Below are 14759 nucleotides of genomic sequence, written 5' to 3' on the forward strand. Positions count from 1 at the left end.
TTGACAGTCTTCAGGAGTACAACTCGCAGCTCTTTGCCTGGGGTGGCTGCAGGGCTAGGAGTGAAGCAGGGAAGAAAGGTTGATAGATGTTGAAAAGGAAATAGCAATCAGCGAAGGAAGGAAGGAAATGAGTGAGAGATTAGGGAGAACAGAGAGACGAGAGGAAGAGAGAAAGAGAAGAAACAGAGAAAGCCAGAGCCAGAGCCAGGGCCAGGGTCTGAGAGAGAGAGAGAGAGAGAGAGAGGGAGGGAGAGAGGGTGAGAGATGGAAAAGAGGAGAGAGAAGGAAAACACAGGGTCTTGAAGCCAGCTGCTAGTGCAATGTTAACACCTTTAACAGAAATAGGGAAACACTCAGAAAAATCTGGTCAAGTCACTTTAGTTAATCTAGGTCTTGGGATTATCACCTCATTACCATCATGCACTGAAACCGAAGGCCAATGGCTAAGTTTGTTCTGACTCTGACCCTTTTCTGGTAGTTATTGGGAGAACTGTGGGCAGCAGAATGAGACAGTCATAATGTAGAAGGTAAAATATCCCTGTTGTTAGGATACTTCTTCTACCATCTTTGGCTAAAAGAAGGAGAGACGCCTAACTCCTAATCAGGTCAGCTAATGTTCAGAAAAGATTTTTAATTCGACCCAACTCAGATTTTGCCCAATTTTAGATTGTCCTTGGAAAGACAGTGGTTCTCTGGCTCCCAACCAGCCCCCTAGGGCAGTGACACCCACCTTTTGTTGCTGACAGCCATCCCAGGTGGTCTCAGCTGTGCTGCCTGGACACCATTGGAGGTGTCACACATATGCAGCTGGTCCATTTGTTGGATGCTCTCAGCCTCATATGTCGCCACATGAGACAGGCGTTCTACATCACTCCAAAGCAACAGATTCAAATCCAGCTTTAGAGAAACAGCTAGAAATGATTGCAGAACTCATCTGGAGGAAAAAATCCAAGCCCTTCCTTCACATTGTTGAGCCAAGAAAAAGGAGAAAAAGTCCCTTACAGTAAAATGAATAGGGGAGAAAAGAATTTTCCACTTGTGCCTCATTTTGTCAATGGATCATATTTCATAATTATTCTTTGGTATGTTTTGGGGAGACATTGAGGCATTTGGAAAACTTGCTTAAAACCCTGACATTTGTTTGATATGAAATTTACCCTTTGTTTCCCCTGCAAGAAATCTAACAACTCTGGACTGTTGACAAACATTCCCTTTTGGTGTCCCCACTCCCCTTAAAGCCAAAATGAGGTAACGGAAATTTTCTAAGCAAATATGTAATCACCCCAATTTGCATATTGTTTGCATAAGTAGGGATACAGGGATTTTTCTCCTCTTTCTGTGGGAGAAACCCAACCACAGTACCTTCTTGGATTTCATCTTGTATCTAATTTCCTGCCTTAGACACACAGTGCCATGAGAATTTTCCCGGACATACGATAATCTGACCCCCCCATCTTCCAGGCTTCCTTTAATAACCAGACAAAATTACTCAAGTCTTCATCCTGCACAATAGCAGGAAATCCATTCTTTTCCAGAATATCTGCTCTCTGGGACTCCAGAGAGTGATTTCTTACTACCTAGTAACAGCTTCTGAAGGCTTCTGCTTCTCTCTCCTGGCTTTACTCCAAGTATTCGGTTCCTCCTTTGTGGTGGTCAATCAGTTTCCGAAAGATGAAGATAGCAAAGTGAATTATGAAGCACAAAGGACAACAGAAAGTTCTTGGATATCATGGTCCCCTTCAGTGATTCTGTTTCACAGTGAGTCCTTTCTCTCCCTTTCCTCCTTGGATTCTGGCTGATTGCTGGAACCCATTGTTTCACTCATATCCAAATCCCCAGGTCCCAGACTCTGCAGAGGAAAATGAAAATCTAATTAAGGCAAACTTATAAAAATAAACACTTCTCTTCTCCAGAAACCTACCCCCACAACTCTCCGTTAAGGGAGACTCCTTTTTTCTTTATTAAGAGGAAGTTCACCTCCTTTTCTAACCACTTTCCCCATTTCTCAAATTAGTCTGGGCCTTATCTTAGACAACCAAAAATTCCTTTAAAGCCTTACTTTAAAAAAGAGGTATTTCTCTCTAAAAATGAACCAGCCACTCCCACTTAGCAACAGCCACAATCTATAGGCAGATTTTTGTTCCTAAAACAAAAGCCATTCTAAAACATCTATTTCTCTGCTGCTTCCAACATCTTTATTTATATTTAGTAGAGCAGAATATATAAAAAAGAATGACTATCTCTGGAACTCAGAGAATCTGTGAAGGAGAAAAGAGCCAACAAAGGAATTTATTATAAATAGTATTCAAACTCTTTAAATCATCTGAAGGAAGATGATATAAAGGAAAAACTACCTGCCTGGAATTCAGGCAGATGACATACCTGCGTTCAAACCCAAGTCTGATAACCATTTACTCTGTGTCCTTGGGTAAGTTATGAAATTTTGTAAAACAGAGATAAACATATCTACAACACAGGTTGTCATGAAAATCAGGAAAACGTATGTAAAGGACTTGTTATCTAGTTAAGGGCTCAATAAATATCTCTTCTCACCCCATTCCTCAGACTAGTAAACTGTGATTGTTTGCAATATAAACCAGTGCCTTAGATACCTCAGAATTAACCAATTGAAAAGGAAAATATTCCAGCAGGCAGTGTAGAAGCCAAACCCATCAAATTTCTCACGTTTTCTCTGTCTTCTTGTTCCTTTTAGCATCTCTCCTACCCTGCCTTGGTTCTTTCTACTTCCACCCTCCCCCACTTTCTCTCCAGTATCATTTACTCCTTGCTGTATAATGGGAAACTGTCCACAGGAAAGAACCAAAATATAATTAGTGCTTATTCTAATTATTTAATAACATTTTATATTCCCTTGTTTTTCCTTAATCCAAGTAAAAATGTTAAATTTGTCTTTCAAAGAAACAAAGAGAATAAATAAACTGGCTTTAAGTATACTAATCTCAGTTGATTCTAGGAGGTGGGATTGGAGGGCTGTTGGTTCTCTATAGCAAAGAGCTTTTTTACTCTTGTCTTAAACCACTTTGCTTCTTATTTTGTTTTACTATTATTTATTAAATAGTCACACATCTGCAGACTTTGTGGAACAAACAAACAAATGAGAAGATCACAATCACTTTGCAATTATCCACCCAGGTACTGAAAACATGGGAGTCATCCTTGATCTCTCTCCTTCCTTCCTACCTGGCAGCAATCTGTAAGTCCTTTGGGCTCTACTTCCAAAACAGATTCTGTATCCATCCACTTTCCTCCAATTCTAGACCCCTGCCCCCTTGGACTTCTCAAAAAGCCTCTTAAGGATTGCTCTGCCTCTACCCCCCAACCTCCCACAAAAGTCTCCACAACAGCCAGAATAGGGTTGCTAGAATTAACAAATAAAAATACAGGACACCCAGTTAAATTTGAATTTCAGATCAACAGTGAGTAATTTTTTAGCTATATAAAATATTATTAAATATTACTTTTCATACTAAAAAATTATTTGCTGTTTATCTGAAATTCAAATTTAACTGAGTATCCTGTATTTTTTCCCCAGCAGCCCCAAACTCTAAAATGTAGATCTGGAGTGCCTGGGTGGCTCAGTCAGTTGAGCGTCTGACTTTGGCTCAGGTCATGACCTCACAGTTGGTGAGCTCCATGTTGGGCTCGCTGCTGTCAGTGCAGAGCCCACTTTGGATCCTCTGTCCCATTCTCTCTCTGCCCCTCCCCTGCTCATTCTCTCTCTCTCTCTCTCTCTCTCAAAAATAAACATTAAAAAATGTATATAAAATCACATCAATCTCCCAATGACTTCCCATTGCTTTCTAAATAAAGGTCAAACTCCCTGCCACGGCCTGCCAAGGCTTTCATGGACTGACATTGTCTATCTCTTCAGCCTAGTTGTACCATTCTCCGACTCTGCTCATCTCAGTAGCCTCTTTCTGTTCCTAGACCCAATCAAGTTCATTAGATGTACCATTCCTTGGCCTGGAATTCTCTTTCTCAGATCTATGCCTGGGTGGCTCCTCCTGTCCATCAGACCTCAATTCGTTTGTCTCCTCCTTAGTGGGCATTCTCTGTTTACACAATTGAAAGCAGTTCCCTCATTGATCTCTGTTACATCACTTGGTTTTGTTTCTTCACAACACATATCCCACTATGGGGACCTCTTGCCTACAATATCTATCTCCTTCACTGAACTGTGAAACTTGCCCAATCTGTTGCCTGTTACATTCCCAACATTTAGTGTGGTACACAGTAGGTACTCAATAAATACTTGATGAATGAATGGTTCTTTCTCTTTTTGTAACCCTACTCTGTCAATCCATGTCATTGGTTCAATTGGCATCTCTATCAGAACAGGCAGACACAGTGGTCCAGAGAGGATGAGATAAATGGAATTATTGCTTGTTGAAACATATTTTGTACTTTGTTGACTCAACTGTCTGCACTGACAGGCCAAGAATAAAATTTCCATGATCCATTGTTAACTGAAAAAAGCAAGTGACAAAATGGTATATGTAGCATGACCCTTGTAATAGTCATAACACATAAATATTTGTTGAATGAGTCACCTTTTCTAAAAACATGCCTATATACAAATGTCTGAAAAATGTCCTAAAAAAAGTAAAAAACATAGGTATTTCTGAGGAGATTATGAGGAGTACTTTATCTTTTCTTTACATTTTCTTTAATTTTTATACCAGGAAAATGTAATCATAATCATAATAACTTTTATAATTAGAAAACATAATAAAACCATTTATACTTTTAAAAGAAGAAAAAAGTATTTACTCACAAGGAACTTGATATTTGAAATTTTATTTGCAATAAAAGATATAAACTGATGATTAACAGAAGAGCAAATGGCTTTGAAACACATGAAAATATTTCTATTCTCAGAGAAACACAAATTAAAACTTTTCTGAGATACTGCTTTCACCCATTTGTTTGACAAAAAATTCAAAAGCTCACTAATACACTCTGTTGGCAAGGTTTAAGGGAAAATAGCAACTTACACATTGTTAGCAGAAGAATGAAGTGATAACGTATATGAAGGTCAATTTGGTAATACTTATCAACATTTCTCTTGCGTAAACAAGGTTGGAAAGCTGTTACCACATGTGCTGCTGTCTGTCTTTCGATAGTCCACAAGATAAAAATGATTTTTCATTTAAGAAAATTTTTTTAACGTTTATTCATTTTTGAGAGGCAGAGAGAGACAGAGCGCAAGCGGGGGTGGGGCAGAGAGAGGGAGAAACAGGATCCAGTGCAGGCTCCAGGCTCTGAGCCAGCAGCACAGAGCCTGTTGCTGGGCTCGAACTCATAAACTGTGAGATCACAACCTGAGCAGAAGTCGGACGCTCAACCAACTGAGCCACCAAGGCACTCCTGATTTTTACATTTTTAAATGGTGAAACAAGAATCAACATAAGAATAAATTTCGTAACACATGAACATGATGTGAAATTCAAATTCCAGTGTCCATAAATAAAGTTTTATTGGAACACCGCCATGCTCATTTATTTATATATTGTCTATAGCTACTTTCGCACTACAACTGCAGAATTGAGATTGAGATAGAGACCATATGGCCTGCAAAACCTAAAATATTTACTATCTGGCTCTTTACAGAAAACATTTGCCTATGTACTCCTAGCAGAAAGACTTTGACCAATAACTACACTTGGAGCAATTCATTTTATGCACTTAAAAGTGTGTAAAATGAAATGCTCAGCACTACTTATAAACCATATAATTGGGAATGACCAAAATGACCATTGTAGGATTTTTAGGAAATTATGGTACATCCACATCAAGACACAGTAGTGGTGATATATGTGTGTGTGTGTGTGTGTGTGTGTGTGTGTGTGTGTGTGTGTGTAAAGGATAAATATTTTATGTACTGATGTGGAAATATATCCAAGACACACCGTTAAGTAAAAGAACTCTATATATTGTGGGATTCCTCCATGTTGGACAACTCTGAAACACTATTCACACTGAATTCTATGTAAGTGGCACCCCCCTAGAGTTGTGCAAGAGTAGGTGCCCCAATAATATGCCATCCGTGTGTAAATAGAAGGGGGATTGTGTACTCGTGTATGCTTATGTATGTATACACAACCTTTATTCTGTGAAGGCTGCATAAGGAACTAAAAATATTGGTTATTTGTTGGAAAGGTAACTATTAGAAAGGTAGGGGCTGGACTAAAAGGTATGCCTTTTAATACCTTTCTTGGTAGTAAAACCATTCAAAAATTAAATAACTTTTTAAGAGATGAAAAAACATCCAGAAAAAATATCCTGGTGGATGCCTCCGTCTTTTCTGAATTCATTGACCTCCTGGCCTGAAGTAAAGGCAGTTGTCAGTCAGCCCAGTGCTGTCCTGTGCCTGCTCCTTCCCCTCCTCACCTGGCATCCTGATTCTCTGCTTCCACCTCACTGTCTCCCTGTGGTTCCCCTCCCGACTTCAAGAATGCCTCCCCACCACCCTGTCCTTCCCACCACCTCCCATGTGTCTTGTGCTCTGTGAAACTCCTGTTCTGTAGAGACAAGCCCACCTTAATTCTCACTGACAGCTCGTCCCTTCCCTCCCTCTTGGCCTCTCCTGGCCCCGTGGTTAACCTGTCTCTCAGTCTCCTGGTGCCCTTTCCTGGGTAGTCCTCACCTCCTCCCAGACCCGTTCTCAGTGGTGAAGGGGCTTGGGCAGGATTCCCTTACTTCCCACAGCCATTTCTAGGCTGTCAAAACACAACTATCTTCCTTGCTATTTCATCTTTTGAACTCCATGTCTTCTGTCTACATTGTCCTCTTCTAATCAGTGATGTTGTGGCCTCCTGTCTGCTCACAGGCACTGCCACATCTTCAGTGTTCTTTCTTTTCCCCATGCAGGCCACCCCATCATCATCCATCACTACATGTCTTTCTCCTTCTCTCCCATGAGGCCTCAGACCCCCACCTTCATTTCACATAATGGAGAAGCAGCACCCTCATGTTCTGGGCGTCCTCCTTCCAAAACCCCTTGAGAGATCCCCGACTTCTGAAAAGTCCATAGCAGGCTTCTCTCTCTCTGATAACGTCTCTCAGCTGTCTGCTCTTCCCCCTCACTCAAGTTCACACCCCGCACTCTGATCACCACAGAGAACTTGCTTAGTGCCTCAGTGTCCTCTGTCTGGCCTCCCACGGAGGCTGCCACACTGGGGCTGCTGTTGCCTTCTATGGTAGAAGCTACAGACCAGGCCTATTCTAGAATACTGCTTTCTGATTTCAACCTGCCATATGCTGTAGCTTACCAATATTCTCTTTTTATATCCCCAAAGCATCACCCAAGTGGTGATTTCATCCCTACTTTCTCCTGTAATTCTAGCGAAATAGTTCCCAAATCTTGATTTTGGATCACCTGGGGGTGAGGACATTTAAAAGGCTTCATGCTCAGGTTCCACCCCATACCAACTAAATCAGAATTTTGGGGGTGGGAATCAGACATCAGTACTTTCTTGAAGATCTTCAGATGATTTCAACGTTCAGCCAAGTTTGAAACCACTGCCACAGTGTTTCTGGTTTACGCTCACACTTCATGTCATGCCAACATGACAATTAGTCTCTCTAGGAATTTCTTGTCTAGGAAGTGAAAGCTATAAAACAATAAATAACCCTGCTTGCTTTTGTCTGGGCAAATAGTTTGCTCATCTGGGCAAACAGCTCTCTTCTCAGGACAATAGATTGTTTACCTTGGCAAATGGTTCACTTATCAAACAACTGTTTGTTTATTCAAGACTTGACCTTCACCTTGCTGGGTTCACCAGTATTAACTATCGTGTCATGAATTTTGCTCAGTCCCAGTCAGATCTCTCTTTAAAAGACCCACATTGAATCACTTGAACCCAGACCCACAAACCCTATAAATATCCTTCCCTTATTTTTGCTTGAATAGCAGGTTTTTCTGTGGTCTTTTGAAGGAGTTGGCTTTTGCTAATGTAACTTCACTGGTCTTTATCTGCACCCTCATTTTACAGCTTTAGGCTAGGAGGAAAAGGTTTCTGACCTCCATCATATGAAGCCCATCCTCTCCTGTAAATAATGACCTCCAGTCATCTTCTCCTTTGAAACCTTCCCCTGTGTCTAGGGAAGCCACTTCTCTGATTCCTTTACCCACACATCAATATTTCCAACACAAGATGTGTGGGTTTTCCACACATCAAGTAATTCTCTGCAACACCAGCTGGGTACCCTACAATTCAGTTCTGGCATTATCCAGCTGGAGTTAGCCTCAGATCCCATAAATTGAGGGCTTAATCCCACAAGACTGCCCCCACTTTATATGCCAATCACAAATTCTAGGCTGTTACCTGTACTTCTGTAAATTGGGATTCCCACAACCCCCTACATGGGTTCACTAGTTAATTTTCTATATGGATCACAGAATTCAGGGAATTCTGATGGGGGAAATCCAGATGAGGGCAAGGTATGTAGGAAAGGGCACAAAGCTTCCATGCCCTTTCCAGGCACCCCACCCTCCCAGTACCTGCGTGTGTTCACCAAGTCAGAAGTTTCCAAATCTAGTACTTTTGGGATATTTATGAGTATTCATGATATAGGCTGATTGATCATTAACTCAGCCTCCAGCCCCTTTCCCCATCTTGCAGGATGGGAGGTAAGGTAGAAAGGTCCAAGCTTCTAACATGGCTTTGTGTTTCTGGTGGCCAGCCGTCATCCTGAAGCTATTCAGGAGACTACCCAGAGTCACTTCATTAGAACAAAAGACATTCCAAGGGATTTTGGAAAATTCCAAGGGATTTAGGAGCTCTGTGTCAGAAACCAGGCAAAGACGAAATGTTAGAACAAAAGCTGCTCCTCATGTTCTTATCACATAGGAAATCACAAGGATTTTAGGAGCTCCATACCAGGAATTGGGGGTAGATATGTATATTTATTATTTCACCCTTCTTTCTGACTCCATCCTTAATACCAGGTGTGCTGAGATTTGCCCAAATTGACAAGATCTTCATTTGATCCTGATATCTCTTCTCACTACGGGTTAACAATTCTTTCCTATCCAAATCCTTGAATATGTGAACTGCCACCACGGCATCACTTTCCTGGGCAGTGACATCCTCTCTCTCTTGCTCCTTTTGACTCACCACACAGCTGAACATTTTCTCCTACGTTTTACTAATGAGCTCTTTATTGCCACATCTAGTGGTCTTTCATCAGAGTTCCTTTTGATGATTCTACTGGATATGACACTATTACTTCACCTCTCTCTCTCTCTCTCTGCTTCTATGACACGTCACTTTCCCGATGTCACTCCTTCACTCTCCTTCTCTCACATTCTCTCTCTCCCTTTTCTGGTTCCTCTTCCTTGCCTCACTTACCAACAGTGAGTTTCCTGTAACACTCCAGCCTAGTCACACACACCTTCCCTGAAGGCATTCATTCTCCTGGCTTCAACCCCCACCTCCGAAAACAACTCACATGTCAGTATTTAAAGCACAAGATAGACCAGGTGTTTCATAGACAAACAGCCCTGAATTAATCAAATAGCTGATAAGGGTGAGAACATCATTTCCAGGGAGTGGTTCATATGAACAGCTGGAATTGCAAGCAGAATCTGTGTCAGGATGTGTGCCCAACAGTGGAACTGTAACCTGTGGCCCAGACATCCCATGGCTCCGTTGCATCTTGAAGACCCCAGAGCCCCACTCCCATGACTGTCCATCTATCCCAGCAGCGCTGTCTACAAGGCATCAGCCTAAGGTCTTTGGCCAACCCTCAGAATAACTGGAATGGAGTTTATGAAAGGAAAATGAGACATGCCCTCTTGAGAGTGAGGTCTAAGCAGCAAGCCATCATTCTCAACCGCCTTAGGGGTACAGTGAGAAATACGGGTGATCTTTCTGCTATAGTGGAGACACCATGACTATCTTGCCCTGATGTAGTCAGATCATAGGAAGTGAAATGGAGGTAGGAGAGAAATTCCTCAGAGGGCATCTTCCTGAGTTATCCCTGAAAGAGCTCTGGAGACATTCAGAAGTACCTTTGGGCAAGCGGTGTTTACTGTTATCTAAAAAATATGTTTAAAACAACATTTTAGCAGCCACTGTACTCAGTGCTGGTGATACAAATATCAATACAACTTGTCTCCTGCCTCCAAAGGGCTTACACACAAGCACATTTTCAATGAAGTATGACAGGATTAGACAGGCTTTAAGGGAGTTAGAAACAAAGAGCTATCATATTTGTAATAGTGTTTAATGTTTCACAAAGTGTTTTCACATCCTTAACCTCATTTAATATTTATAAAGCACAATAACATGGGCAGAGAAAATAGTGTTGATTTTATTTCACAGAAGAGAACATCAAAGCATAAGGAGGTCATATGTGAAATAATGTGTGTAGCATATGGCTGAGAGCTGGGACAGGAACCAGGGGGCCAAGTAGAATTTCCTGCTTTTGTCACCATCTCATGATGCCTTCCTACCTCAGTCTCCTCCGTGGTATAAGGAAAGTGCCAGGCTGGATGTTCTTCTTCCATAGTTCCTTCAACTATGACATTCTCTGACTGTAACAAGGACCCTCCCTCAAGGAGCTCCCAGCCCAGGAGGGACAAATAGATCAAAACACTGACAACATTTTTCCCATGCCTCCTTTACAGGGCCACTGTGAAAATTACATTACACTATGCACTAACCCAGTGAAAGTGCTTTGTGATTCAAAAAACTAGAGGGAATGATCTCAGCATGTTGTATAGACCACTTTGTAGCAAGTATTTTTCCAGGCTCTCATTAGTTTTCCAAGTATCTTCCTCCCCCAGGAGACTGCAGGGCAAAGGAGCAGGCTTTACTCACCATTGCTAAGAACAGTGTGCTCAAGATTGTTGAGGAAACAATGAATAAGATGAAGCAGGTTGGTCTTAGGGAAGGAAGTGGCTGGATCCATGTGCCAAATGCTTTTCACCTCAACATACATTTTTGTGTTTTTCACAGTACCTAGTTTAGTGTGTCAGTGGAAATTCACAGTGCAAGTTCAATGACTATAAAATGGGGTGGGGGACCGATTTTGGCTAAGGCAAGGTAGGACGAGGAAGCAGGAGGAGGAAGGAGAAAGGCAAAGGAAAGGAGGAGATAGAGCGTTAAAATTTGTAAAATGCTTCTCTCTCCATAGATATCAGTGCCAGGACTTAATTTATCTTGGCATCCTCATATGTTTTTTTTAGAATTTTAAATGAGTGCACTAGTACTCTAGGTCTGCCGTGGGAGAAGACGCATGGGAAATCTCATGACGACATCATGTTCCAGGAAATCATGCTGTAGTCGCAACAGCAGCAAACAGCTCCATGCTGAAATTCCTTATGGAAAGATGGAGTTTGCTTTGTGTTGTTTTAGGCTCTCTGGCCCAGGAAGCATTATTGGATGGAAACACTAACCCCACCCCCACCCCCACCCCCACTCCACCCAGCTCCCAGTGCTGTCTTGTGGTCAGTGAGGCGCATGCAGTTAGTGCCTCTTAAGAAATGTGGGACAGGGGGCTGTGTGGAGTGCTGCCAAGGGACAGTGGAGGTGCGTCAGCAGGCTCCGTGACAGGTGGCAGAGGCCAGGAGACTGGGGAATCACTTACAGTCACGGAGGTTTCTTTCTCTCCCAGGCTTTGTGCACTGATGGGAATGAGGCAGCCGGCAGCCAAGCCACATAACGGGAGCCTGGAGAAAGATGTCTTGGGCAATTTACACAAGAGTTTCCTTCTTTAAATAACCACACAGTAAGTCAATATCCCTGAGGGCATTTGTTTATTGGCTGCCTTATTACCTTTTTTTTTTTTTTTTTTTTTTTAACACAAATCTCTTAAAGACACTTCTGTTGGTTTTATATACACTTGCTCAGGCTTGTCTTACTTTGGTAATACTGAAATTCTGCCATTTGGCAGTTAGGACAGAGCCAGCTTTGAATCTGGGAACAAGAGCAGCTCAAGGTCAATGAGACAGCAGGCTTATTTTGTGCACACGTGTCAGTGAGAAACTTGTCAGGAGACAAGTTTGAGGGACTGGATATACAATGTGAGTTCTAGCTGCCAACCCTAGGGCAATAGGGTACTTATAGGGTTTAGGCGGCAGCTACTGGGGAAACTGCAAATTCAGGTTGCCTTATCTTGTATGAAATATGGTGTCTGTGCTGCTTGTAAATTCTGCCCACATGGAGCTAGGCAATGGTGTGCTGCTAAACTGGCTCTTTGGAACTAAAAAATAAGGAGCAGGGCCAGTTTGTAATGTTACCCAATTTTCATGGTGTAAATACTCCAACTATGGCAAGTTTCCAGCTACCAATGGTTTGTGTGCTTGCACAATTCCTGAATATTTAACACCCAGGTCTCTGGCACTGCTATCAGCAGCTCTGGCCCACCATTGGATAAGAAACAAATTTCTGTTTGGCACTTCCAGATCGGCTTTGGATCCACGCACCAGGCTCCACTTCCCCCCGCCAAAAACAAGACTGGCTTCAGCTTTGCCATTCATTAGGCGCATGCTCTTTGGCAAGCACTTAACTTTCCCCAAACCACAGTTGTCTCTTGTGACAGTAAGAGTTCAGAAGATGATACAGTACATGCTGTTTAGAGTTTCTGCCAAGCCACTCTTTGAGAACCACACCTTTCTTGTGGTACCATATTTGGATTGGGGTGATTTAATCAGGGATCGACGCTGACCCTGGGGGAGTCCATTCATCAGCTGGCCAGTGGCCAGTCAGATCTCTCCCTTGATTACTTGAATAGAGCAAATTTGAGCTTAGATTGGGGAGTGAAGAGACAGAGACAGAGGAGACCCTGTCCCTCCAGCTGTGCACCTCAATCTGCCTGCTCTTTGACCTGATTGTTCAAATTTATCTTGGAGTCTGGGAGATATCCCAGCTGCTCCAACAAACTCTCTTCTGCACTCAGGCCAGCCTGAGTGGGATTTTGTAAATTACAACCACTAGAGTTTTAAATAAGGCATAAAGGATCCTCAAGACTTTTTTGGACTCTAATATTAAACCAGTGGTCTCAAACTGTGGTCCCTCAACCAGCAGGATTAACTTCGTTTGGTGATTTGTCAGAAATGCCCCACCTCAGGCCCCACAAACTCTATGGACGGGGCCCAGCAATTTTCATTTTTACAAGCCTTCTAGGTGATCTTGATGTGTGCTCATGTTTGACAGCTGCTGCATTACTATTCTAATGTTATATTTTAGTTAAGAAAGACATTTTCAGAAGGACTGATGAGGTTTTTTTTTCTGATTAGTATTTTTAGATTGGAGGACAAAGGTCATTTTTTTTTTTTTTGTAAAAAAGTTAGTACTTTTTATAAATAACATCTATTTACAACTTGAAAGAAGTTACAACAAATTTCCGTTTTAAAATTTTCATGTCAGAGGACCAAGGCTGACATTTCAAAGATGATCCTAAAAGAATACAAGGAGAAGTTGCGTGTGAGGAATGAAAATGCCACCCATTAAAAAAAGAAGTGGAAAATAAGCACCAGTACCTAAAATAGTTTCAAAATGGTGAAGGCTGGAAGCAAGCACAGAACAGATGACCCAGATACTGTGTGGTTTTGCATTGGAGAGGATTTCACAAAATGTACCTCAAACATGGAAATGCCTAATAACTTCTGGCATAAGAAATAGCACTAACGATTGATTTATATAAGTCCAGTAAAAAATGAAACAGGAGGGGCGCCTGGGTGGCTCAGTCGGTTAAGCGGCCGACTTTGGCTTAGGTCATGATCTCGAGGTCCGTGAGTTCGAGCCCCGCACCGGGCTCTGTGCTGACAGCTCAGAGCCTGGAGCCTGTTTCAGATTCTGTGTCTCCCTCTCTCTGACCCTCCCCCGTTCATGCTCTGTCTCTCTCTCTGTCTCAAAAATAAAACGTTAAAAAAAAAAAAAAAAAAACAGGAAACTTGGGCTTAATGTCATCCTGACATATCTATAGTTTTCCCTCTAAGGTTTGGAGAGATACCGGTAGGAATCTTCACTGCAACGTCATCTTAAACAGGCAGTTTGAATGAATAGGGCTCACTTGCACGTTGGTTGTTTGAAAGCAACATTGCTTTCCTGTGAAAAATCATACTGTTGGACAATAGATTGCAGGCTGGAGAGTGGAATCCTTCATGCAAGGATACCGCAGTGCTGGTAGTGGTGCAAGGTCCCTGCCAGCTTGGATCCCAGAAGTGACCTGTTCAACTGCGGGGCTGAGGTTAGGGTGGGGAGGTGGGATGGGACCTGGAGGGAGGGGAATCGGGAAAGGCTGGGAGTCCTCTGGTGGAAGGAATGGGGGCTCCCTTTACCGCAGTGTCAACAGTAGGGGGACTATGAGTGGAGGAGGGAGGTTCTGCAGTTGAGTGTCCAAATATGTAAGTTGTCAGCAAGCTGGATAACTGAAAGTTGGGAACTGCCCCTATCTGCCATTGAGTGCCTACTGTAGAGCCAGCCTCTGAAGCAAGATTGAAGGGCACAGTGGTTATGCTTGCTGGCTTTGCAGAAGATGGGTCCTGGTAGGTCACAATGAGCTCCCTGGTAGGTAGCCTTGGGCTAGGCACTAAGACCTGCCGTGCTTGGTGTCCTCATCTGGAAAATGGAGGTGATGTAATAGTAGTTTTTCCTTACAGGGCTGTTGTGCAAATTGAATGAGATAATGCCTGTGAAGCGCTTAACACACTGAGCCTTTATGTTAGATGTTGTCGTCCACAATTAGTCCCCTGAGAGACTTTAGTTAAATGATTCTTACTCTTTTCT

The 14759-nt window shown here is 42.4% G+C and overlaps 2 long non-coding RNA genes across 2 annotated transcripts in view; one reads left to right on the plus strand and one right to left on the minus strand.

Moving 5' to 3' along the window:
- The window catches only part of LOC131509293 (uncharacterized), a 127142-nt gene extending 115361 nt beyond the window's left edge, over positions 1-11781 (plus strand). The window contains exon 3 of the long non-coding RNA XR_009260415.1: positions 11644-11781. This is a non-coding gene — a long non-coding RNA (uncharacterized LOC131509293). The remainder of the gene's footprint in view (positions 1-11643) is intronic.
- On the minus strand, positions 950-11727 carry LOC131509295 (uncharacterized). The gene is made up of 2 exons (XR_009260416.1): positions 11617-11727; positions 950-1849 (listed from the first exon to the last, which is right to left on the minus strand). It is a non-coding gene; the product is annotated as an uncharacterized LOC131509295 (long non-coding RNA).
- Positions 11782-14759: the final 2978 nt, after the last annotated feature.

The sequence above is a fragment of the Neofelis nebulosa genome, chromosome 4 (assembly GCF_028018385.1).
Source record: "Neofelis nebulosa isolate mNeoNeb1 chromosome 4, mNeoNeb1.pri, whole genome shotgun sequence".
In the NCBI taxonomy this organism is placed as follows: domain Eukaryota; kingdom Metazoa; phylum Chordata; class Mammalia; order Carnivora; family Felidae; genus Neofelis; species Neofelis nebulosa.